At 46.7% G+C, this 23,336-nt stretch overlaps 1 long non-coding RNA gene across 1 annotated transcript; it reads left to right on the top strand.

Annotated features, from left to right (window-relative positions):
- Positions 1-549: 549 nt before the first annotated feature.
- Positions 550-14,166, top strand: LOC122696149. Its single transcript, XR_006341699.1, has 3 exons — positions 550-684; positions 4,649-4,653; positions 14,157-14,166. It is a non-coding gene; the product is annotated as an uncharacterized LOC122696149 (long non-coding RNA).
- The last annotated feature ends 9,170 nt before the right edge of the window (positions 14,167-23,336 follow it).

Raw genomic sequence — 23,336 nt, 5'->3', positions numbered from 1 at the left:
GCATTGTCTGATCCTTCTAATGTCTAGGTGTGAGGAGCCTGCCTGACTTCAGAGACTTGGGCCTTGCAAGATATCTCAAGATAAGTGGCTTAAACATTGTCCAATCTTGAGGCTGGATGTCTGAGATCAAGGCATTGACAGAGTTGGTTCCTCCTGAAGGGCATGAGGAAGAATCTTGTGTGCCTGTCTCCCTGCTGGGGTCTGCTGGCAATTAATTGCTGCTTTCTTCCTCTGTCTCTACTGTTATGCCCGATGTCCGAATCCCTGAGCGGGAAGAGAGAAGGCTTCCAAGACAATGCAACTTGCAAAAAGGGGAGTTTATTGCTGACTCGAGTCAGGGCTCCTGCCGCATCCAACGCAGTGGTGTGGGGTCAGAGAGCCCTGAGCCCAAGCTGTTACACAAATTTATAGGGTGAGCATAAGCAGTTGGTAGCTGGCTTAAGCAGATTGGTTACATGTTTGCAAAGCAATTTTATTGGTCCAAACTTTCGTGGGCCTTTTTTAAACTTGGGTGTTTGCGGGCTTTTCAGCTTTCCCCTGATAGATTCCCTTTTTCTTACTGGGCCCATATTGATTGGCTGGCTCCAGGTGGCCTGATGGGGGTAGGGAATCTTACCATTTCGGGGGAAACCGAAACTTAGGTCCGGGCTGCCTGTCATGGTGTTAGCCCTGGCAGCCTCACATGTACATTCACATGGCAATATCCCTGAGTGTCCATACCTCCTTCACCCTCCTAAAGATACTAGTCACTAGATCAAGGCCCACTCAATTCCAGTATGAAGTTGTCTTGACAACCCCTGCAGTGGTGCTGTTTTCAAATAAGGTCTTATCCTGAGGTACTGGGATTTAGGACCTGGATGTGTGACTGGGGCATGGAGAAGACAATTCAACCCTTCATAATATGGAAGACTGGACCTGCCCGTCTCACCTGTCATTAGCATCCTTTCCCAAGCCCAGAGTCCCAACCCCTAGCCTCTGAGCCCCTTGGAGAGGGGAAGGAGGCAAGATGTTTGCTGACTTTCACTGACAATAGCATTTACACCATAGGTTTACCACCTGTTCCGGAGTACTTGACCTTGGAGAAAACCCCCAACCAGGCCAGGTGTCCTACCAAAGTATCAATGATTATAAATGTTGCTCTCCAGCCCATCCCTGAGTCTGACTCCCATTTGAAAATGCTCAACTGCAGCTTAAAATGGCACCCCTTAAAATAGCCACCAGGACATTTGTCATATTAGGGGGCTACTCAGCATCTTCTGCTGCCCAGAGATCTGTGGCCCAATTCCTCAGCCTGGCTGTTGTGGCCATGAAGTACTTTTGTGTCCAAGGGCAGCCGGAGAGTGGTGGTGGCCGCAGGTGGCTCTTGATGCCCCTTCAGTGTGGAACTGGAGGAGCCCCAGGCTCCTTGCTCCTGGTCAGGTGAGCTCCAGTCCCTTAATGATGGCTTTGGGATTGGATAATAAGAGCCTCTGTATGCAGACATGAACCCTGAAGGGTTTAAGTCAATAGATCAAAAAGGAGATCGCAGAGGGTGAGGCTGGTGTCAGAGTCTGAGCTTATTTCTCTCCAGAGTTAATGGCATCAGGCAGCACCAGTAACATCTGGGAGCTGTTGGCATCTAGATATAACTTCAAGGCTTTCAGTCTCCTGTGTATGCCCATCCCTTTGAAGCCCTGTGTATCTTCAGCCTGTAGTTTCTCAGGAGGCTGGTACATCTATGTCCCTTTGAGATTCCCAAGACTGGAGGATGCTGTGTTGGCCACCGTGGAGACGATGACATGCAGGGGAGAGAACGTGGGCCCTTGAGAAACTTTCTCCTGTAGGATGGAGACCGTGTAGGTCAGGAAGCATGATTTCTGCACGTCAACCACTCACCTGGTGTCTGCCTGGTATGCTGTGGGTGTTGAAGTGATCCTCAGTTACAGAACCACTAGAAACCAGAGGGAAGAGGTCATTTAATTCTAAGAGTGCTAAGACTGAGCGAAATGTTCAGTGGTGGTCTTGGTAACGTCTAGAACTTGGAAGTTGTAACTGCTTAATCCCAGGCAGAGTGAATGTGGAGCCAGCCATTGGGTGGGTGTCAGTTTGTGTCACAATAGTTCAGGACTGGTTCACAAAACTTACCTCCCCTCCCTTGGGTTGCCCACCCCCAGCCATTCCACTATCCAGTGCCGAAATACTGATACTTGAGTATAACCCTTGACTGGGGGGAGAGGGAGTGGAATCAAGCCAAACCTATCTGAATATTGCAAAACAAAATCTTGGCCTTTGGCAACTCATGGGCTCATGCTTGTTGAAAGACCCATTGTGTTAATGATGGGCACTGAAAAGTTAGACACAAATGGGAAAGTACTCCGGGGACTGGAGGAAAGGCATGTTGGGTGCCAGGGAGCTGGAGGAGCTACAGAGACATGGGGGCATATAAGGTTCCTTATTTTCCTAAGGCATGAGAATGTCTCCTTGGAGGAAAGGCCTTAACACATTATTGACCAGGGGAGTTTTCTAGGTACTGATGCCTGTGGTGGCCAGTTTGTTTACATAAGTGAATGTTGAAACACCTACATTTTTGGATTAATATCAATGACTACTTTTGCACTTCATTTGAAATTCTTGTACGTGTCTTACCAAAGCTTCTAAAACTTCCATTAAAGTGTGACAGGCAGTATAGCAGACACCTCTGTGCAGGAGAACATACATCTGTTACAAATACACCGTGTTTCACTTCCCCCGGAGGAGCAGACTCTACACGTTCTGGTGGCATTTTTGAGTTCTCTAGATATTTCCCCATAACACATTTTTTATTTCACCTGGGAGTTGACAAGGTGGGTCTTTGGGAAGGGCTGTTTTAGAAATGCCACAAAAAGTCCTCCTGATGGGGGACTATCACTACATTCACCAGATTGGTCCATTGTCTATTCTGTAACTACTGCTAACAAATTGCTCACTCATTGTCCTCTGCCTTAAGGCTGCAGTAAAATTTGAATTTAGCTTACAGTGTGTGGGAACAGGAAGTAGATAAACTTGATGTGCAGGCAGTGGAAATTAAGGGCAAAGAAAGCCCGGTGATGCTTGGTTTTTAGCTTGGACAACTGGGTGGTGGGTGATCTGGTCACTTAAGCTAGTTCATCAAGATGGATGATCTGACTACATGCTTTGCTGTGGTAAACTTGGGGGCTCCCAGGGGAGGAGTAGAACAGCTTGGTGGGGGTGGTTTTTTCAGCCGTGTCTGACACTTTGTGACCCCATGGACTGCAGCATGATCTTTTCCAGCATCAAGGTCTTTTCCAGCGAGTTGGCTCTTCACATCAGGTGGCCAAAGTATTGGAGTTTCAGCTTCAGCATCAGTCATTCCAATGAATATTCAGGGTAGATTTCCTTTAGGATTGACTGGTGTGATCTCCTTGCTGTCCAAGGGACTTTCAAGTATCTTCAACACCACGATGTGGAAGCATCAATTTTTCGGCACTTGGTGGCCTTTTATGGTCCAGCTCTCACATCCGTACATGACTGTTGGAGAAATTGTAGCTTTAATAGATGGACCTTTGTCAGCAGAGCGTCTCTGCTTAATACTCTGTCCTAGGTTTGTTATAGCCTTCCTTCCAAGTAGCAAGCATCTTTTAATGTCATGGCTGCATTTGGAGCCCAAGAAAATAAAATCTGTCACCATTTTCACTTCTCCCCCTATTTGCATGAAGCAATGAGACTAGATGCCATCTTAGTTTTTTGAACGTTGAGTTTTGAGCCAGCTTTTCTCAGCTAAAACGGCAATTCTGCTAGGCTTTGTAGGACTGCTAGGGCTTGGTGTTGGAAACAGACTCTCCCCTGGCAAGGGTTTTTAATCAAACTGAAAATGAATGGATTACTGGTGGAGGAAGTGAGAGGAAGTCTGTGTAACCACTTGAAGGGTCTGAATTCAGATGAGGGAGGTGATTCTATACCTCTTACACCTGTAAAGACTTGGAAGTGGCTTGGGAGCGTCACTTTAGGGATTACAGAATGCAAATCGAGGCAAACGTTTTGAGTTTTTTTGCCTGGGAATCCTCAGACTCCTGCTTGAGGACCTGGCTGCTGGCTCCAGCTCTTGTGGTGGTGAATCCATGACTGTGCTGAGTACTGCAGCACGCTTCTGCTGTAAGCTCACCCAACCTGGGCTTCTCCTACGTGCTCCAACCCGATATTGATTCACTTGCCCTTGAGGTTTCTAGAAGGCGGTGCCCTGAAGGAACTAATAGCACATAGATGAGCCCCTTTTGCAGTGGCTGGAGCTTGGTGGGGAGAATTTGGCTCAGACTCTGCACTGGTATGCAATTAACTTCTCACCAAGTGCATCATTTTAATAATCCCACCTGGAAGAGAGGGGGTTTCCTGGTGTGTCTGGAGAAAGACTGGTGCTCGCTGTTCTGCATGCTCCTGGGTGTAGATGGGCTGCTTGTGCAGAAGGGATGGCTCTGTGCCCGTGTTGGCCAAAGTTTAGTCTCAATGGCGACAATTGGCCTAAACCTGTGTGGCTGTGTGGACTTGGAACAGCTGGAGCATCAAACGTGGCCTTGACTGGAGTCCTGAAGTGTTGGGCAGCTTTAGCTGCATTTAAAACAGAAAAGGGGTTCATCTGACTCACTAAGGCACATATCTGCAACCTCAGTCTAAGTAGAGGTCAGGACTTGAGTAGACTTTACTTCCTTTTCGGTCTAAAGAGGCTTGAAAGCAGGCAGTGGCAGAAGAACAAGGCATCAGAGCTTGTGGCCCAGGAGGAGCCGAGCTGGCTGCCGTGTACTGGATGGATTTCCGTGATGCCTTGGGCCCCTCTTGCTGGAGCCGTGCTCAGAGGGAATACTCACTCTTATTAACAGTGTGGGATGGAAGGAGTGTGGCATAGTGGGCCCTAACAGAGCCCTCCAGGGTTCGAGCTACCATTCACCCAGAGGAGAGTGCTTGGGGATGTGTTGCAGACTTTCACAGACTGCTCTCTGCTAGAGCAGGTGAACAGATCTAGCAGCTTCAAGGCCCCACCCTTAAATCTTGGCCTCCTTGGCCCAGGACTTGACTCTTGTTCCCTGAGTAGCTGGGGAGCTGACTCGGGTGTGTCAGAAGCAGCCGTTTGTCCCTCACAGGTTCCAAGCCTCTTGTAGAATCCTGTGTGTCACGCGGGGTCTCCTAGGCTAGTGATAAGAACCGATAGGCTAACGGTGGGGCCTGGCAGTGGAATTCAAAGACAAGAGCCTTGCTGGATCTTTGAGCATGACCTTACTAGCGTGGGAGATGAGTGCAACTGTCCTGTAGTTTGAACATTCTTTAGTACTGCCCTTCTTGGGATTTGGGATGAAGATTGACCTTTTTCCGGTCTTGTAGCCACAAGCGCTCTGTTGTGAGGGTCAAACTGCAGAGATTGGCTTTAGCTCTTGTGGTCCAGCCTCATGAGACCTCCCCAAGACGAGGTGGGCTCCCCAGTCCCTTCCCCTGGAAGCACCTGAATCTGGACGATGGAGGGATGCTTTAGCTCTTGTGGTCCAGCCTCATGAGACCTCCCCAAGACGAGGTGGGCTCCCCAGTCCCTTCCCCTGGAAGCACCTGAATCTGGACGATGGAGGGATGGGTAGGGAAGATCGGAGACTGAATCCTGGGAGAGGTGCGTCAACTGGCTAAGACCAGGGAGAAGGGCACCAGCTGTTTCTCCAGCAAGTCACTTTGCAAGTGGCTCCCTCCCACTGCACCCAACCAGTCCCAGCTGCCTGGAATCTCCAGGTGTCAAGGTAGATCCTGTACCAATTCCTCCCCCTGGGAATGACGAATCTCTAAATTTGAACTCAAACCAAGTTGTTCCCTCACAGGCCTCACCCAGAAAACACGTCTGGAACTGCCAGGGAACATGATCTGATTTTAAACTTTAATCCTCTTGTGAAACTGGATGACAGTGTTGACTTGAGGCAGGTGGGCCCAGGGGCCCCGGGGGGTGGTTCCAAGGGCTAGGAAAGGCCACCCACGGTGGATAAGGCGCAGGGGGCTGGGGTTTGTGTGGTGGGTGGGCGAGATTCAACAAACGGGGTCCTGGGTTCGCTTCGCCGAGACTTGGCATTGCGGTGTTTCCCCTAAAACAGAATGAACGGGATGTCATCAGTGAGTGTGATTGGACCCAGCTGATGTCATAGTAACTAGCTGAAAATGGGGGAGAAGACTGGGGAATAGCCTCGCCCATCCTTGATTTTCTCACGTGCTGCATATATTTGGGAACCTTAGGACTAAAACATCCACAGTTCACACTGGGACAGAGGATGAACAGTGTTCTCTGCTGGATGCTCAGCTCCCCAAGAACACACAGCTCAGCCCCTGAACACAAAGGGGAGGGCATCCTAACCTGCTGCCCACTAAGTTCTGACGGCTGCACCCTGGGGCCTATGATAGGCTGCAGTCCGATGGGCTTCCTGGATCGCTGAGAGAAAAGATTGGGGATGAGACATTTGAGTTTTAGGTAATGCCTGATGTGCCCTGGTGTGTGGCAGGCCCAACTTATGGGGACTCTGGCTATGGGGGTGGGGGTGCTGGGTGACTGGGAGGTGGTTTGGGGGAGGCTGTCACTCAAGTGGGTGTGGAACTCTTCCCACACGTCACTCACAAGTGCGAAGGCACCTTGGAGCTTGCAGTCAGAGCCGGACAAAGAACCTTCCTGAATCGGAGGATTTTTTTTAAACCCAGGAAGTTTGCCCTGCATGTGCAGATTTCAGGCCTCACAAGGGACATTCCTCCTCGTGGTCCAGGCTGGGTCAGCCTCTTTCCTGAGAGGTGTGAAAAAGCAGCTTGCTGTCCTGGGAGGCCATCTCGTGCAGTTTCAAGTGGGTCTGTCACTTCCTACCGACCACAAAAGACCACACACCAGGAGGCAGAGGGATGCCTGCCTTGGGAGATGAAGCTGGTAACAGGATGCAAGGCCATAACCTGGGAGCCTGATCCTGTCGTTCTCAATGCCCCTGCCTCTTAGTTTCCATTTGCCTGGTACGAAATGACCTTAGTTTTAGCTTTTCTGAATTATATATATGTATATAACTTTGCCAGATTTGCCTACTAAGCAAACCTGGGGGAGAGGCTGGCAGAGTGAACTGCAGCCAGGATCCAGAGGCGGGTGCTTCTGGGGGGCTGCCCTGTGGATCTTGGGGCCTTCCTTGGAGCCGGTGCCCCACTGTGCTTTTGAATGTTGTGAAGGTGAAACTGCAGGGCTTGCTGGTGCCTTTCAATGAATGTCAAAGTTGAACCTTCTCAGCTATTGTCTCCCCAGACGGGAAACTCCCTGAGGGCAGGGAGGATGTTTTGACTATAGGGGTGTTTCTGGGGCTCAAGCTGCAGTTTCCTTGGAGCTTCTCCTATAAGAATGTCCAGCTCCAGGGGTGTTGAGTGCTTGGGTGTGGCCTCTGCTGTGATCCAGCTTGGGGGATGTGTAGGTCCTGTTGCTTCAGGATCACAGCGGGCCCTCTGTGCTGTCTCGCTTGTGAGCTCACCGAGAACCGGCAAGCAAGCTTGCTTTGGCTCCTTCACCTCCTTTAGTTCCCAGTAGGGGTTGGTGCCACCAAACCTGAGCTGCTCGGGCAGCACTGAGCCTGCACTACTGCATGAGGAAGGTGGAAGATGTGCCTGGCTGGGCAGGACTCGCCTGCTGGCCCCGGGGGCTTCCTGGGTGCCGGAAACGCTTGCTTCCTGTCTGCAAGAGCTGCACTTCTTCAGCTTTCCCTTGTCCAGGTGCTTCTTGTAGGGAGTGTTGCCCCCTTAAGTGGAGGTGAAGGATGTCGGAGTTAGTGAGAATAAGGGAAAGCATCTGTCAAATGTGGACGCTGCCCTGATGCCTGAGGGTCACCAGGCTGGGATCCTTAGCCTGATGCCCCGCAAGCTAAATGCTGAGAGATTCACAGCAGTGGTTATTGTCCAGTTGCTAAGCCGTATCTCTTTGCGGCCTCATAGACGGCAGCATGCCAGGCTCCTCTGTCCTCCACTGTCTCCGAGTTTGCTATTTAACCATCTCACACTTTGCCACTCCCTGTTCCCTTTGTCTTCTGTCTTTCCCAGCATCAGTCTTTCCTAATGAATCTGCGTCAGGAGGCCAAAGTATGGGAGCGTCAGCATCAGTCCTTCCAGTGACTATTCAGAGTTGATCTCCTTTAGGGTTGACTGGTTTGAACTCCTTGATGTCCAAGGGACTCAAGAGTCTTCTCCAGAACCACAATTCAAAAAGCATCAATTCTTTGACTTTCAGCCTTCTTTATGGACAATCTCTTACTTCCCTATGTGACTACCTTTGTTGGCAAAGTGACGTCTCTGCTTTTAAAAAAAAAAAAACCTATTTTAATTGGAGGCTAACTTTTTAATATGCTATCTAGGTTTGTCATAGCTTTTCTTTCAAGGAGCAAGCACCTTTTAATTTCATGGCTGTAGTCACCATCTGCAGTGATTTTTGGAGCCCAAGAAAATCTGTCACTGCTTCTACTTTTTCCATCTATTTGCCATGAAATGGTGGGAGCGGGTGCCATGATCTTAGTTTGAGTTTCAAGCCACCCTTTTCATTCTCTTACTATCAAGAGACTCTTTAGTTCCTCTTCACTTTCTGCCATTAGAGTGGTATAATCTGCATATCTGAGGTTATTTTACCTGACAGTCTTGATTCCAGCTTGTGATTCATCCAGCTGGCATTTTGCATGATGTACTCTTATGTGTAAGTTAAACAGGTGACAATATAGTCTTGTACTCCTTTTCTCAATTTTGAACCTGTCCATTGTTTCATGCCTGTTTCTGTTACATTGCTTCTTGACCCACGTACAGTTTTCTCAGGAGATGGGAGGTCATCTGGTACTCCTATCTCTTTAAGAATTTTCCAGTTTGTTGTGATCCATATAGTCAATGAAGGGGAAGTAGACTTTTTCTGAAATTCCCTTGCTTTCTCCATGATCCAGTGAATGTTGGCAGTTTGACTCTTGGTTCCCTCTGCCTCTTTGAAACCCAACTTGTGTACATCTGGAAGTCTTGGTTCATGTACTGCTCATTACCTAGCTTGAAGGATTTTGTGCATAGCCTCGCATGCATGTGAAATGAGTGTATGGTAGTTTGAACATTGAAAGGGACATCACCATATGCTAATTCTATAGTGTTTCGAGGAACTGATAAACTGTAAACTATTTTTATAGGTGTGTCTATGGAAAACCTTTCTGTGATCCTCTTGGACTAAAATTCCTGAATAGATGAGAAAATCCACTGCTTTTGGTTTCATGCTTGAAATTCAATGCTGGGTGGTAAGGTCATTTCAGCTTCAACATCTAGATCAGGAAGACCCCCTCCACCTAGATTGTCAAGCCCCTTTCTTACCTCAAACACTTTAGAGTCTCTGTTCTGAAGATTTAAGACACTTCAGGGACGAGTACTTTTGCAAGTCACGTATGAATTTTCAAAAGATCTGGCCTATCAAACCTTGATCTCATATTTGGTGCTGATGAATCTTCACCCACTGGCAATCTGAATGGTTGACTTTTTTTTTAAATTAATTAATTAATTTATTTATTTTTTCAGTGGGTTTTGTCATACATTGACATGAATCAGCAATAGATTTACACGTATTCCCCATCCTGATCCCCCCTCCCACCTCCCTCTCCACCCGACTCCTCTGGGTCTTCCCAGTGCACCAGGCTCGAGCACTTGTCTCATGCATCCCACCTGGGCTGGTGACCTGTTTCACCATAGATAATATACATGCTGTTCTTTCGCAACATCCCACCCTCTTTTTTATTAACAAGGTAAATTAAGACCGCTGCTATATAGGCAAGATCTTCATTTGGGATTGAAGTTTAGTTTACTCAATTGTTGCTTTTGCATTCATCTCAATTCTCTGCTACATCCTCGGGCTCTTTCAGTACATGTTCACAACCCCCAGCAAGTGGTCCAGGACAGCTGGAGGGATCTCACAATGGATTCTACAAGGAGCTTCAGGTTTTAAGTGAAGGCTGCAAAGGACTGGCCTTCCAGGAAGTGGCATCTCCCATTGCGATCTCTGGGTTTCTACTGTCTCTGAATCTGGTAGCTTCTAGATTGCAGAGCAGGATGCTTTTTTGCAGCTCACTGACTGCCTTCAGCAAGAGTGAGAAGGACCTGCTTTCCTGGATCAGCCTTCTCACTCCTCTCTAGCAGGGTTGTCTTTGGACAGGAGTGAAAGGGACTTGAGCACAGGGAAGGGGGGAGGAGCTGGGCAGGACTGAACTGGGTATCTGCTCTCTGTAAACTCATGCATGCTGACTCTGGGACAATGAAGTGTTCTTCAGCCCCCTTTCTCAACCTTCCAAACTGTGGAGCCGCCTCTGAGCTCTGGGGCAAGACTGTACAGTGTTGTCTGAGGAGGAGGGAAGGAGGAGGGCCGGAGGGCCTGCTTTCATGCCCTGGCCCCAGCTGGAGCCCCGCTTCTACATGTTGTAACGAAACATCATAGACCAGATGGCTAGAAACAGACATCTTTCTCAGTTCTGGAGGCTGGGAAGTCCAGGATCTAGGTGTTAGCAGACTGGGTGTTTGAGGGCACTTTCTCACTTGTACACAGCAGCCTCCAAGCACTCCCGTCTTTGTCTCCTTGAAAGGATACTGGCTCCATGATGGGACTCTACCTTCATGACCTCATCGAAGCCGAGCATCTCTCCTGGCCCCCACTGCTAGATACTATCACACTGAGGGTTATGGCTTGAATGTATGAAGTTTAAGGAGGATAAAAAACATTGGCTCTAACAGCTGAGCTCTTAGCTATTTCATCTCATCCCCTAAAGCAGGTGAGTTGTCTTTTTCCCTGAAGACATCTTTCGTGTTGAAATGCATACAGCATAAAATTTGCCTTTTGAAACATCCTAAGTGTACAATTGGCCATCATTAGTGATGGTCATACAATATTGTTAGTGTAACTTGTCAATCGCTCCACAAAAACTCTGCAACAATTAAGCAAGGGGCTCCCACCCCTACCCTTCCCTAACCCTTGTGTGTGCTTGCATGTATGCTAAGTTGGTTCAACTCTGTGCGACCCCATAGCCCACCAGGCTCCTTTGTCTGTGGGATTTTCCAGGCAAGAATCCTGGAGTGGGTTGCCATTTTCTTTTCCAGGGGATCTTCCTGACCCAGGGATTGAACCCACGTCTCTTATGTTTCCTGCATTGGCAGGTGGGTTCTTTACCACCAGCGCCACCTAGGAAGCCCTTGACAATCTCTAGTCTACTTTCCAAGTGTAACTTGCTTATTCTGCTTTTTACCCTTTGGTCATAAAGCATTTGTCGTCCTGTAGGGCTTATTTCATTTAGAAGAACGTCAAATTATGTCCATGTTGTAACAATGTGTCAGAAATTCAGTTCTTGGGTCTGAATAAGAATCAACTGCCTGGATATACCAAGATTTACTTCTCATCACCTGTTGACGGATAATGAGTTGTTTCTACATCTTGGCTCTTACGTATGCAGTCAACATCAGGGTACAGATAAAGAGAATTGAAAACATGGATTTAAGCAGTTTTAACAGGAATGACTGGGTCAAATGGTGAACCCTGTGTTTAGAACTTTGAAGAACTGTCAAAACAATGAATTGGTTCTGGAGGTGGTTCTAGGTGGAAGATCTAAAGTCCTAAGTTCCTTTTTGGAAAAAGACCCCCCTGCTAGATGACAGTCACCTCCTTGTAGTTTGACACGTGAAACTGAACATCCAGGAAGGTCATATCTGCTTCCTTAATCTCTGAAAGAAGTCCAGTCACCCATCAAGGTGGTCAAGATCTTTCTTCAAGGACACTTCTGGATCATTGGCTGTTTGAGTCAACAGAACAGAGCTCAATCCAGTCCATTTCACTTAAGAATTCATATTCAATTCAGTTCATATTCTCTACTAAGTAACTTCAGATTTTGAAGCCAGTACATCCTTAAGACCCTGATGCTGGGAAAGATTGAGGGTAGGAGAAGGGGATGAGAGGATGAGATGGTTGGATGGCATTACTGACTCAATGGACATGAGTTTGCATAAACTCTGGGAGTTGGTGATGGACCGGGAGGCCTGGCATGCTGCAGTTCATGGGGTTGCAAAGAGTTGGACACGACTGAGCAACTGAACATCCTTACCTGATGGCATAATAGAAACCACATTGCATCTCCTCAGTAGCCTCTTGTTTCTGCCTCAATTTCCTGCTGTGCCCCATGAAACTTAGGAATGTGCCCAACTTCCCTTGGGCAGCAAGATTTGAGCCTTGAATGGTTCACTGTGATTTTTATCCTCTGATTTGTGGAGATCTTGCTAGGTCTTGTCCTCAATACCTGGGAATAGAGGGTCTGTTCAGTGATTTAAGAATAGAAATAGTAAAGGTTTAATCTTTCAGAATCAAGACTGGATTCTTGAACCAAGATAGAGCTTCTATCACTCTTAGAAGTTCTTTGGATTGACCAGCTATTAAAAGTTTGTTCTTATAGGAATTCTGACAAGGGAGCTAGTGCTGTGCATGACAGGCTTACCTGGAGATGCTACAGGTTCAGTTTCTGACCACAAAAAAAGCACAAATCAGTGTTACACAAATTTTTTGGTTTCCCAATAGTCTATCAAGTGTGCAATAGCATTTCTAAATGTACATTAAATTCCTTATTGCTAAAAGTTGCTAGCCACCTGAACCTTCAGTGAGTTGGAATCTTTTCACTGGGGGAGGATCTTGCCTCAATGTTGATGGCCATTGACTTACCGGTGTGGTGGTTGAAAGTTGGTAGTTGTGGTAATGTCTCAAAACAAGCTTGACATACTTGATGCTTCCTTTCATGGATTTCTCTGTAGACAGCATACTGTCTGGCATTTTACCCACAGAACTTTCAGATTTTGAGTCAGTCCTCCTAAACCCTGTTGCTGCTTTTGACTAAGTTGCTGGAACTCTCTTAATCCTGTCATTTCAGCAGTCTTCACGGCTCTTGACCAGGTAGATCCCTTGTCTCTCCATAAGGAGCAACTGCTCACCCATTAAATTATCGTAGACTGCAGCAATCTCGTCACATCTAGGCTCCAGCTCTCATTCTAGTCCTCTTGCTGGTTCTGTCATCTCTATGACTACTTCTCTCCTGAAGTTTTGAATCCCTCAGTCACCCATGAGGGTTGGAATCGATTTCTTCCTAACTCCTGTGAATGTTTATCTTGACCTCTTGCCATGAATGACAACTGTTCTTCATGGCGTGTAGAATGGTGAATCCTTTCCAGAAGATTTTCAATTTACTTTGCCCAGATTCAGAGGAATCACTCTTTACAGCAGCTATAGCCTTATGAAGTGTACTTAATGTGACGTGAAAGTCAGAATGACTTCTCGATCACGGCTGCAGAACGGATGTTAACAACCATGTGTAACAAGATAATCTCATTGCATCATCAGAGTGCTCTCGGGTGGCCAGGTGCATTGTCAGTGGGCAATAGTACTTGGAAAGGAATCTTTTCCTGAGCAGTAGATCTCAATAGTAAACATAAAATACTCAGGAAACCACGTTAACAGAATGTGCTGTCATTCAGACTTTGACTCTGCCTGTGCAGAGTGGCACAATCTAGCATGACTAAGGGCCCTATGAGTTTGAAATTGCAAGTGAACATTGGCTTCCACTTAAGTCCCCAGCTGCATGAGCCCGGAACAAGTCAACTGGGCCTTTAAAACTTTGAAGCCGGGTATTGACTTCTCTTCAGCTATGAGATTCTCCAGCATGAGGCTGCTTTTCTGCCTTTAAAAATACTGGCTTAGTGTAGCCATGTTTAGTGATCTGAGCTAGATCTTTGGGGTAACTTGCTGCAGCTTCTACATCAGCCCTTGTGGCTTCTAAGTTAAGGAGATGACTTCCTTAAACCTGCTGAACTGAACTCTGCCTGTTGGTTTAAATGCCTGCAGCTTCCTCACCTCCCTGACATCATATCGCAGAAAGTTAGGGTTTTGCTCTGGACTAGGCTTTGTCTTAAGGGAATGTTGTGGCTCATTTGTTCTAGCAAGACCAGTAAAACTTTTTCTCCATGTCAGCAATGAGGCTGAGCTTTCTTTGTGTGTTCACTGGAGTAGCACTTTCATTCCTTCAAAAACTTTCCCTTGGCGTTCACCACTTGACTATCTGGCCCAAGAGGCCTACCTTTCAGCCTGTCTTAGCTTTTGTCGTTCCTCCCTCACTAAGCCTAATCATTTCTCACTTTTGATATAAAGTGAGACAGGCAACTCTCCTTTCACTTGATTGTTTGGTGGCAATTGTAGGTCACTCACTGGCCTAATTTCAATATTTAACCTTGGGTCACAGAGGCAGAAAGTAAAGGAGATATGGTGGAATGGCCAGTTGGAGCCTTCGGGACACATCTCTATGGTGTGATTCATGGCATCCCCGGTCACCATACCAAATAGAATAATGAAGAGTTTGAAATATTGTGAGAATCACACATTGTGACAGACCCGCAGTGAGCCCACATTGGAAGCACTGCCGATATGCAGAGTTGCAACAAATCTTCAATTTGTTTAAAAAATTGAACCGAAATGAAGTGAAGCACACAGACGAGGTCTGAAGCTACCCTGGGTGGGGTGATGTCCTGCCTTCCACCACCTGGAGTGATGGAATCGGAGGGGTGGGGGGAGGTCATCTGTGGCTGCACCTGTCTCTCCTGGTGAGAGAAGTTTCCAGAAAGAGCTGTGAGCCATGGAGGCATTTTGTGATAACTTGATGCAACCGTCGGGGACACCTGCTAGTTAAGAGGTTGGTGTCACAAGTCCTTGCTTTTGAGGGTCAACCTCAAGTGCAGACTGTGTGCTCACCCACATGGCCATGCAGACTGGACCAGGTGTGTCCTGCTGGGTGGCTCACCCTCTCCACCCCGGCACTGAATGTGGGGGCACCCTTTTAACCCCTGGGCTTGTGCCCCTCAGAGTCTAGAGAGTCTCCAAGGAGTTTACCATCTCTTGAGTCTGAAATCACGTTGTCACTGAAAAGAGTAAAGTTAATTTACACAAAGCCCTTTAACTGACTTATATATAATAAGGACTTTAAGGATCATCATTTTTATCTATCATAGGCTGAAATTTACCACACATGACAGGTGGCAGTGAGTGCATTTGGCAAAATCGCCACCTTAACTGGCTTTTTATGCAATTCAGTTTTGCTCTTCTTGTTATGTGGATATATTTTATAGTTTCCAAAAGTTACCCTGAAGCCATTCTTGGAAAACACCTGTCAGCTTTGTCAATTTGGGCTGGGCTATGGGCTTCCAAACTAGACTATCCTTGTCCATGACTCAGAAGGGAAAATATAAATGCCACTGTGCCCCTCTATTTCTGACCCTTTATTCTTGTCTTACTGCTGAGGAAAGGAATGAACCATAGAAATGACTTTATTCTCTGATTATTGCATGACAAAGTTTTATGATCTCATCAGGAACATACTTAGACACATGCAGATGTAGTGAGCATAGTGTAATCTGTACACAAAATGCCTTCTTGACTCTGCAATTTGCACTTGATCAAGTGCTTTCCAAGCCTCATCGGAGGCAGGGAAGACATTCGCGTATATTAGAGGTAGTCAGAGAATGACGACTGTGGCAAGCAGATGGCCCATGTCTTCATCGGTCTGATAGCCAGTGAGCGTAAAAACCATCTCAGCAGGGATGTTACTGTCAGGACCAGGTCACCACGGCCATCCCCCTGCAGACTGGATCTGGGATAGGACTTCTCCCAAGTCCTGCTTAGCTTGATGTGACTTGAGTGCCTTCATGGTAAAGAGACTGCATCCCTGACCTCCCCAGACAGAGCGTGCACGGGACTCTCCAGAGACCCGCATGTCTCACCTTAGCACTTCTTACTGCCTGTGAACAGCATCTCTGGCTTATCCAGCTGCCCCAGGTTCAGTGTGGTTGGGAGCTCCTTAGGGAGGTCTGTGTTCTGTGGCCAGGTCACGTTATGAGCCAAGCCAGGGTCAGCAGAAGGGATGAAGCTAGAGAAAAGGTGTGCCAAAGCCTACTGTGATGCCGAGTAGGTTTTAGGGCTGCCCTGAGATTTCCAGTGTCTAGATTAAGTTCTGGTCGCAGCAGCCTAGCGTCTCCCCTGGTAGGCTTTAGCTCAGTCACGTCCGACTCTCTGCAGCCCCATGGATTGCAGCCCTCCAGGCTTTCCTGTCCATCACCGACTCCTGGAGCTTACTCAAACTCATGTCCATTGGGTCAGTGATACCATCCAACCATCTCATCCTCTGTCATCCCCTTCTCCTCCCGCCATCAATTTTCCCCAGCATCAGGGTCTTATCAAGTGAGTCAGTTCTTCGCATCAGGTGGCCAAAGTATTAGTTTTAGCTTCAGCATCTGTCAAGCTTTCTCAGGCATCTCATCTCCAAGTCGTTGTGATGCCCTCTGGCCACCAGGTGGTGCCAAAGGACACCCCTCTGGCAGCTGCCAGGTGGGAAACTCCAGGGTTTTGAGGACATCAGTGGGGAATGTCCTCTGCCTTGACCATCTTTGCTTTTGCCCTATGTTCCTTCAGAGGAACCTTGATCCTGTGTTGAATTGCCTCACCCTACACCAAGCTCACCTACCTTTTGAAATGTAATTGATGCCATTCCTGCTGGAGAGCATGGACTCTGGTCTCCCAGACCCAGGGTCCTATGCTAAAGCAGGTAAATACAGGATTCGGAGAAGAAATTTAGATAGTGAACACCATATGATGTCACTTCACGTGGCCTCAGGTATAAATTGTCATCTTTAATGAGAAATTCTTATTTAAAATGTTAACATTAAGCCAGAAATCTCACTTTGGAAACATGATTTTAAAATTGAACTTGGCAATGGCACCAGAAATTGTCAAAGGATATAAGAAGCAAGTAGTCTTTTTCTACAAATTTAAAAAGCCCAGCATGACAAGTCGCAGTAATGTGAGGTAGCAGTTGGCTATGTCTTACTAGATATCTAAATCTTTGACATTTTGAGTATTCACGGGATTAAGGGTAAAGCATAAAATTCTAACTTCATGACTCAAAGATACGCAGCAACTATTTGTCATGATCCTAGCAGAGTCTAAAGCTTTCACCGAAACATACTTTACATATATCAAACATCAGTTAACATACCCAAGTAGTCCACAACTATTTTTCAATTGCTAGGTTTTCAGGAAAACCTAAGTCTTGCTACCTAGATTTCTCTACCATTGAGCTGAATTTTCTAAGCTTATGGTCCAACTTGCAGGCAGCTGCTTCCTCTAGGAGGATTTTTGTTGATATGAAAACCAGGATTGAAAGTCCAGCCCCAGATGCCCAGGTGGAAATTCCATATGTCGGGCCTGGCTAGAAATCTGAGGGACAAAATGTTTATTTCACGAATTTAGCAAACAACTTCATGTCTCATTAACGGCTTAAGGGCACTCCAAGCATATTGCTGGCAAAAATTTAAGGACAGAATGTTGTCTTGACCTACTAAAGGGATGTACAAGGACAAGCAGAAAAAGGGCTCATAAGATCTTTACAAAATATTAAACTGTTCACCCTGTAGTTAATGCTATCCCCCTTACCTCTAAAAATGTTAGCTTTCTTCTGTCACACTTGGCTTAGCTAGTGTTCTTTGTGGGGACACAGAAGTTTTTCTTTGTCTTTTGGTGTGCTGATGGGGAGACCAGGAATCTGCTATCTCAGATACATACTTGGAGGGGGAGGCTCCTGCATCAGACTGGGAGGAACAGGAAGGACCTGGGGACAGGCCCGTGACAGCTCCGGTCAGTGCCAGGGACCCTGAGGGCACGCGCTCCGTCAGCGTGACCTCCACCCTTGTTCCATGGCTACCTTTACTAGGAGAGCCAAACTTCTCCCAGAGAAGCAGAGATGTGAACCCAGAAACACCACTGGGGAGAGTGTAGCTGAAACACACTCTTGGGATGGGTGTGGGGGTTGAAAAGCCATAGAACTGCTGGGCCTGAAGGGATGAGGAGGCTGGGAAGCCCGAGGTTAGTGTGCCAAGAGTTGGGTTCTGATGAGAGGTCTCCTGGCTTACGGACGACGGTCTGCTTTCATAAGTTAGAAAGCAAAGGCGCTCTGGTCTCCTTCCTCATGTGTGTGCGCGCTCAGTCCATTCATGTTTCCTTGTGACCCTGTAGATTGTATCCCGCCAGGGTCCTCTGTCCATGGAATTTTCCAGGCAAGAATACTAGAGTGGGTTGCCATTTCTTCCAGGGGATATTGCCAACCCAGAGGTCGAACCCATGTCTCCTGCGTTGGCAGATGGGTTCTTTAGCACTGAGCCACTTGGCAAGGTCTCTTTCCTCTTAAGGTTACTAATCCCATCATGGGGTCCACCGTATGACTTCACCTAAACCAAATTACTTTCCCAAAGCTCCAACCTCCTAAGGCTTTCATATTGGGATTAGTGCTTCAACATGAATTTGGTGGCCCGGGGCGGGGGGGTGGGAGGGGAATAAACCTTCATCGCCAGCCTGACCATAACCCCTGCAAAGCATCAGACATTTTAGTTGGGCTTTCCCAGAGAGCCAACCGTGAGACGAGGAATTCGGGCTCAGGTAGTTCACCTGGCCGGTGACCCCGGGAAGCATGGGTGAAACAGTGAGGAAAGCAGAACCGGGGGAAAGAGAAAGTCGAGGGTTGTGTTAGAGTGAGCTCACCATCACGGGAATCGGGGGTTCAGTCCCGCGGGGAGCCTCTGTACAGTTCTGCATAGCATGCTCCTGGTAACGCTCCCATGTGATGGGTGGTTGACAGTCACTCGGTGGCTCCCTCTGCCATATTGACTGGGAGGTGGGCACCCTCAAGGGCGTTAGCTCCCTTGCACTTTCCAGTTTGCAGCTGAGCGAGCTCCCGTGGTACTGAAGAAAGGAGTCAGGCACACAGGTGCTGACGTGGAGGTGGGGAAAGCCAAGGATGTGCTGGAGAGGTCTTCCAAGGCTGCATCACACACACCTGATGCTGGACCCACAGAATGCCTTGCCCTTTTTTGTAAGCACTTGGGTACTGAGCACTGCAGCTGGCAGACTTCTAGACAAGCCATCCTGTCCACTTGCTGAGCACCTCTTCTGTGATGAATCACTGTCCTGTCATTAAGAAGAAAAAACCAACTTAGGCTGTGTCTATTCCTATAGGTCCTTCTACACGGCCTCTTCCCCAGACCACCTTGTCTCTAGTCTTGCTGCTGCCAGGGTCCTGAGCAGCCAGACGACTCATCTGCTGATGCATGCTATTCTGAATACCCTTCTTGGACCCCTTCATAAGAAATGATCCAAGTGTACTGACTGAACATAGCCCACTGGGAGAATTTTCCCTCTTTTAGGGTGTCCTCGAAGGAGTCGTGGGATGGCAACAGTCCACTAACAATTCACTGTTATGTATTAGATGAATCCGTCTATGAACCAGGGCTTTGCTTATCCCTCCGGGTCGCCTGGTTCTCTCTATGGGGTCACAGGAGTGAGCTAAGAGGTATAAGTGCAGCAGAGGTAGGGAACGACGGGGGTGTGGAGTCATTTGTAACTTAAACATGCCCTTAGATTTGCTTGGTGCTCACCACAAACACTACTACCTGCCTAACCCTGGGGGTGCCCACTTGACCTCATGCTTTTCAGCCTTGTAGCATCCAACTTATAACGGGAAGCTCTAAACCCATACTTGATGTTTCGTGATTAGGATTCAGTCTCTGTTAGTCTCAGAAACATGCTTGGAACTGATTACGAAGTTATAAATTTTCTGTGGGCAAATGTATGAACTTATTCTGCAGTCGTAGGTTTCTGTGATTACCTCCTGCATACTTAGCCATAGGTGTGTTCCAGAGTGCTGGATACTTCTGAATTTCAGATCTAATGGTATAATGCCAATGATATGGTGAACCAGAAAGATTTTTTGGTGGAAAGTCAATCAAGATTCCTGTTGAGTCCTCCAGGGACTTGCCATCCATTCCTACCATGGGCAAGGCCAACACTGAGATCTGCCAGGTGATGTTTTGAGTGACAAGGCCACAGGTACTCAAAACTGGGAGGCTTTGGAGACCACTGAAAAATGGTTTGAGGAAGTAATCTCAAGTGTGACATAATGCTGTTTTCGCACTTCAAAGAGGCCTACTGATTTTGAAGTAGTTCTTTCTTCACAGTAGGAGATAAAAGATGCAGCAAATTGTCCTTTAATTAGGAATTGGGGTCCCTGCATGTCCTAGACGCTTATTTAAAAAAAGGCATCAGTTTACCTCCCACTTTCTTGCACATAGACCTTCAGGTCGTAACAGTATAATGCCAATTGGCATAACAATATAATGCCAGTAATAAAGGGGACCGGCAGGATCTTTGGCATCCCAGTCTTTTTCACTGACTGTGTTGCAGATGTGGTTTTGGTGTGCTCAAGAAGAGGGTGAGTGCAGGGTCTTTCTACTGTGCTGTCTTGACCACTCATAATCTAATCTGGAAGCCAATATAGTCAAGATTTCTGTAGGCTATATCGTGGTGTAGAGATCAGGAAAGTTGACATAACCTTAGGATGAGGCTATGAATGTATGCTGCTGAATTTCCCAAGAGAAAGCAAACTGATCCTCAACTGAGGATTGCCTAATATATTCTCTAGATTGATAGATGCATGCTAAATGCCGGAAATAGTGCTCTTGTTCTATCCTGCATGACATCTGTGAGATAGTTCACTGTCATGGGACTCCAAATGTTTCACGGAATCGAGGAATCACAAAGGCCTCTGATCAAATGCAGGGTGACTTCTCTTTCATCCTTACTGGCCAAGTGAGCAGGCACATGAAAGGAGGCCTCCAGTTGGTCAACTTGGACCAGTAGTTGCTGCGGCCAGCACGGCAGGTAGGTGTTGAAAGTGGTCGACGCACAGTTGGGGGGAAAAAGAAACTAGAGACAATTAAAACTTTAAAGATGGGACTGGGGGACTCAAGACCTCTTGGGTCAAGAGCCCTGTTCCTCGGAGCCACATCACTTTTTGTATCTGTTGTGTTACGATGAAGTCAGCCTACTGTGTCCCTAGTCACGTCTCCCATTTTATTGATTAAACTATCTTTATTTTCGTGTACAAGAGCTATCACCTAGTTGGAGGTCATAGACTGCATATGCCTTGGGAAAACATCTTAGTGTGTGCACAAGCAGTGTTCTGAACTTGTGCTTTTCTGAACCGGTGTTTTTTTTTTTTTTTTTGCTTACAAAGTAGATGATCTGTGAAAGCTTTAAGTGAAAGTAACCAGACATAAAAAGTCACAAATTCATGATCCCATTCAATTTAAACTGTATAAGAGAGAAATCCATGGAGAATAAGAATGAATTAAGGGGTGACATGAGATAGGGGAGGGACAGTGGGCAGTAAATACTCATGGGCATTGGTTTCTTTTTGGAGTGATGAATATGTCCTGGAATTATATAGTTTGGGTTTCACAAATTTTTGTATATTTTAAAAAGAACTGAATTATGTACTTAAGATATTAATGGTATATAATTTTTAAATGAAACTATTTCAAAAATGTAAGCAATTATTATGGAATATTTTATAAAATTTTTGTGAAAAGAATTTAACAAATGCTTACATTCAACATGATTAAGCCATTTTATAAACATACTATCATGTTCCATTAAATAACACTGTGCTCAGACAGTAGGTATTAGTCTTTGACCTCACATAAGGTTAAAGACAGCAATTTCCGCTGAAGAACTTCAGCTTTACATGGTCAAGGAACTAGATAATTTCATGGAGACCTAAGGCAAAGGAAAGGCTTCAGAGGTGGGGAGGAGGAGGAAGGAAGGAGGAAACTATATATGAGGGAACTCCTCACACACTTGTCCCCCAGACTGTAGCAGATAGAATAAAGATCAAGTTGGCAAAGGTCTGCCCTCTGGGGAGCTTTAGAACACTAGGAACATTTTCTTTAGATCAAAACAAGATCAGCCTTTACCCTTCTTTTGAGGCCTGACACAGTACTGAGGTTATTTGAAGAGGGGAGATCATTTTGCCATGAGGCGATGCCGAGTTGATTGGATCCCTGGGTGGTTTGAATGGCTCCAGGTCAAGCTTTTCTGGACCTCCCACTGGTTAGGTTCTTGGGTTGTTAATGTTCATTGTCTATTTCTAATCCATGTGGAAACATGGGAACCTGGATGGTGTCAATAAAGTTCATGAGTCAGATGTGGTGCTGTCTTCATAAGCTACTGGGTGTGTCTCTTTGACTCACCTGAGTTTTAGTGTTGCTTGACATTTGGTGAAGGGAACTGTGACACCAGTAGAAAGACTCCTTTAGAGGGAAGGAAGGGATTTTTCAATGGCAGGCTTGTGGGTTTATCCCTTCAGGAAAGGAGAACTTTTCTGCTGGCTTCATTTTTAGACATGAAGTATTGGTCCTGGCTGGGCTGGATGAGGAAAAGGGCTTGTTTGCTGGTCATCAGCAATTCCTATACTTGGAGATGTGTTAATACCTGTGAGCTGAACAAATATCCTAGAATTTCCTAGACTGAGCCAGTGTGCGGTGGCTGTAGCTGGGCAAATGCTATGTCTGGCTTTCTCCCCAATTCCTTAAGACTTCCTGGGTCCTCTGGGAAAAGTACTTACTAACTTAGGCTAACAATGACGATCAAAGAACTCTCGAGTTTTGTAGCATGCTCTAGGCTTGTTGGACAGATCAGAGCATGAATTCTACAACATGAAAAGAGGCACACAGAGACTGGGTGTCTTCTAGGGAAGACTGTAGGTGGTCATCGGATTTTTCACAATTGGTTTGTATATTACAAGCTGATCCAGGATCTTTAGTGACAAATAACGATCATACCTATACAGCAGTTAGTTCAGGGAGCTGTTGATAGTTTGTATCTTCATTAAAGAACAAAAGCTTCATTTCCTATGTTAACCTAAAAATTTGAAGGTCAAGAGGGCACATAAAAAGTCCAGTGTCTTGAGTTTGGCTTCCCTAGAAAAGATTCCTTCATGACTTACATGGGTTAGGTTTACAGGGGGTGACCTCGGGAACAGCACTGGAAAAGGCAGTAAAGACAGCAAGATGGGGCAGAAGGAGAAGTTGAGCTTTGTATCCTTGGGCATTTCAACCAAGCCCCATGAGGCCTCCAGAGTGGTCCTGAACTAAGCAACATGGCTGGACCCCTGGATCCTCAGAGCAGTCAGGGAATGTGACTTCCCCCAAGGAAGGGGCACAGCCCTCAGTGAGGCAGATCTCTTTGGAGGAAAGGCCATTCCTAGAGGGGGACGTGAGCATCTTGGTACCTCTAGTATGAGGATTCTCAGTTGTGATCACAGCACACATCAGAATGTGTATCATGCGCCATCTGGTAACAAGCAGATCTTGGCCAATCTTTTTGTCTTGAGGCTCCTTTGTCATTGTCATCTAGTGAGATTTTT

The sequence above is a fragment of the Cervus elaphus genome, chromosome 6 (genome assembly GCF_910594005.1).
Source record: "Cervus elaphus chromosome 6, mCerEla1.1, whole genome shotgun sequence".
Lineage (NCBI taxonomy): Eukaryota > Metazoa > Chordata > Mammalia > Artiodactyla > Cervidae > Cervus > Cervus elaphus.
The sequence above is the reverse complement of the archived record's forward strand: the minus strand, read 5'-3'. Positions and strand labels throughout refer to the sequence as shown.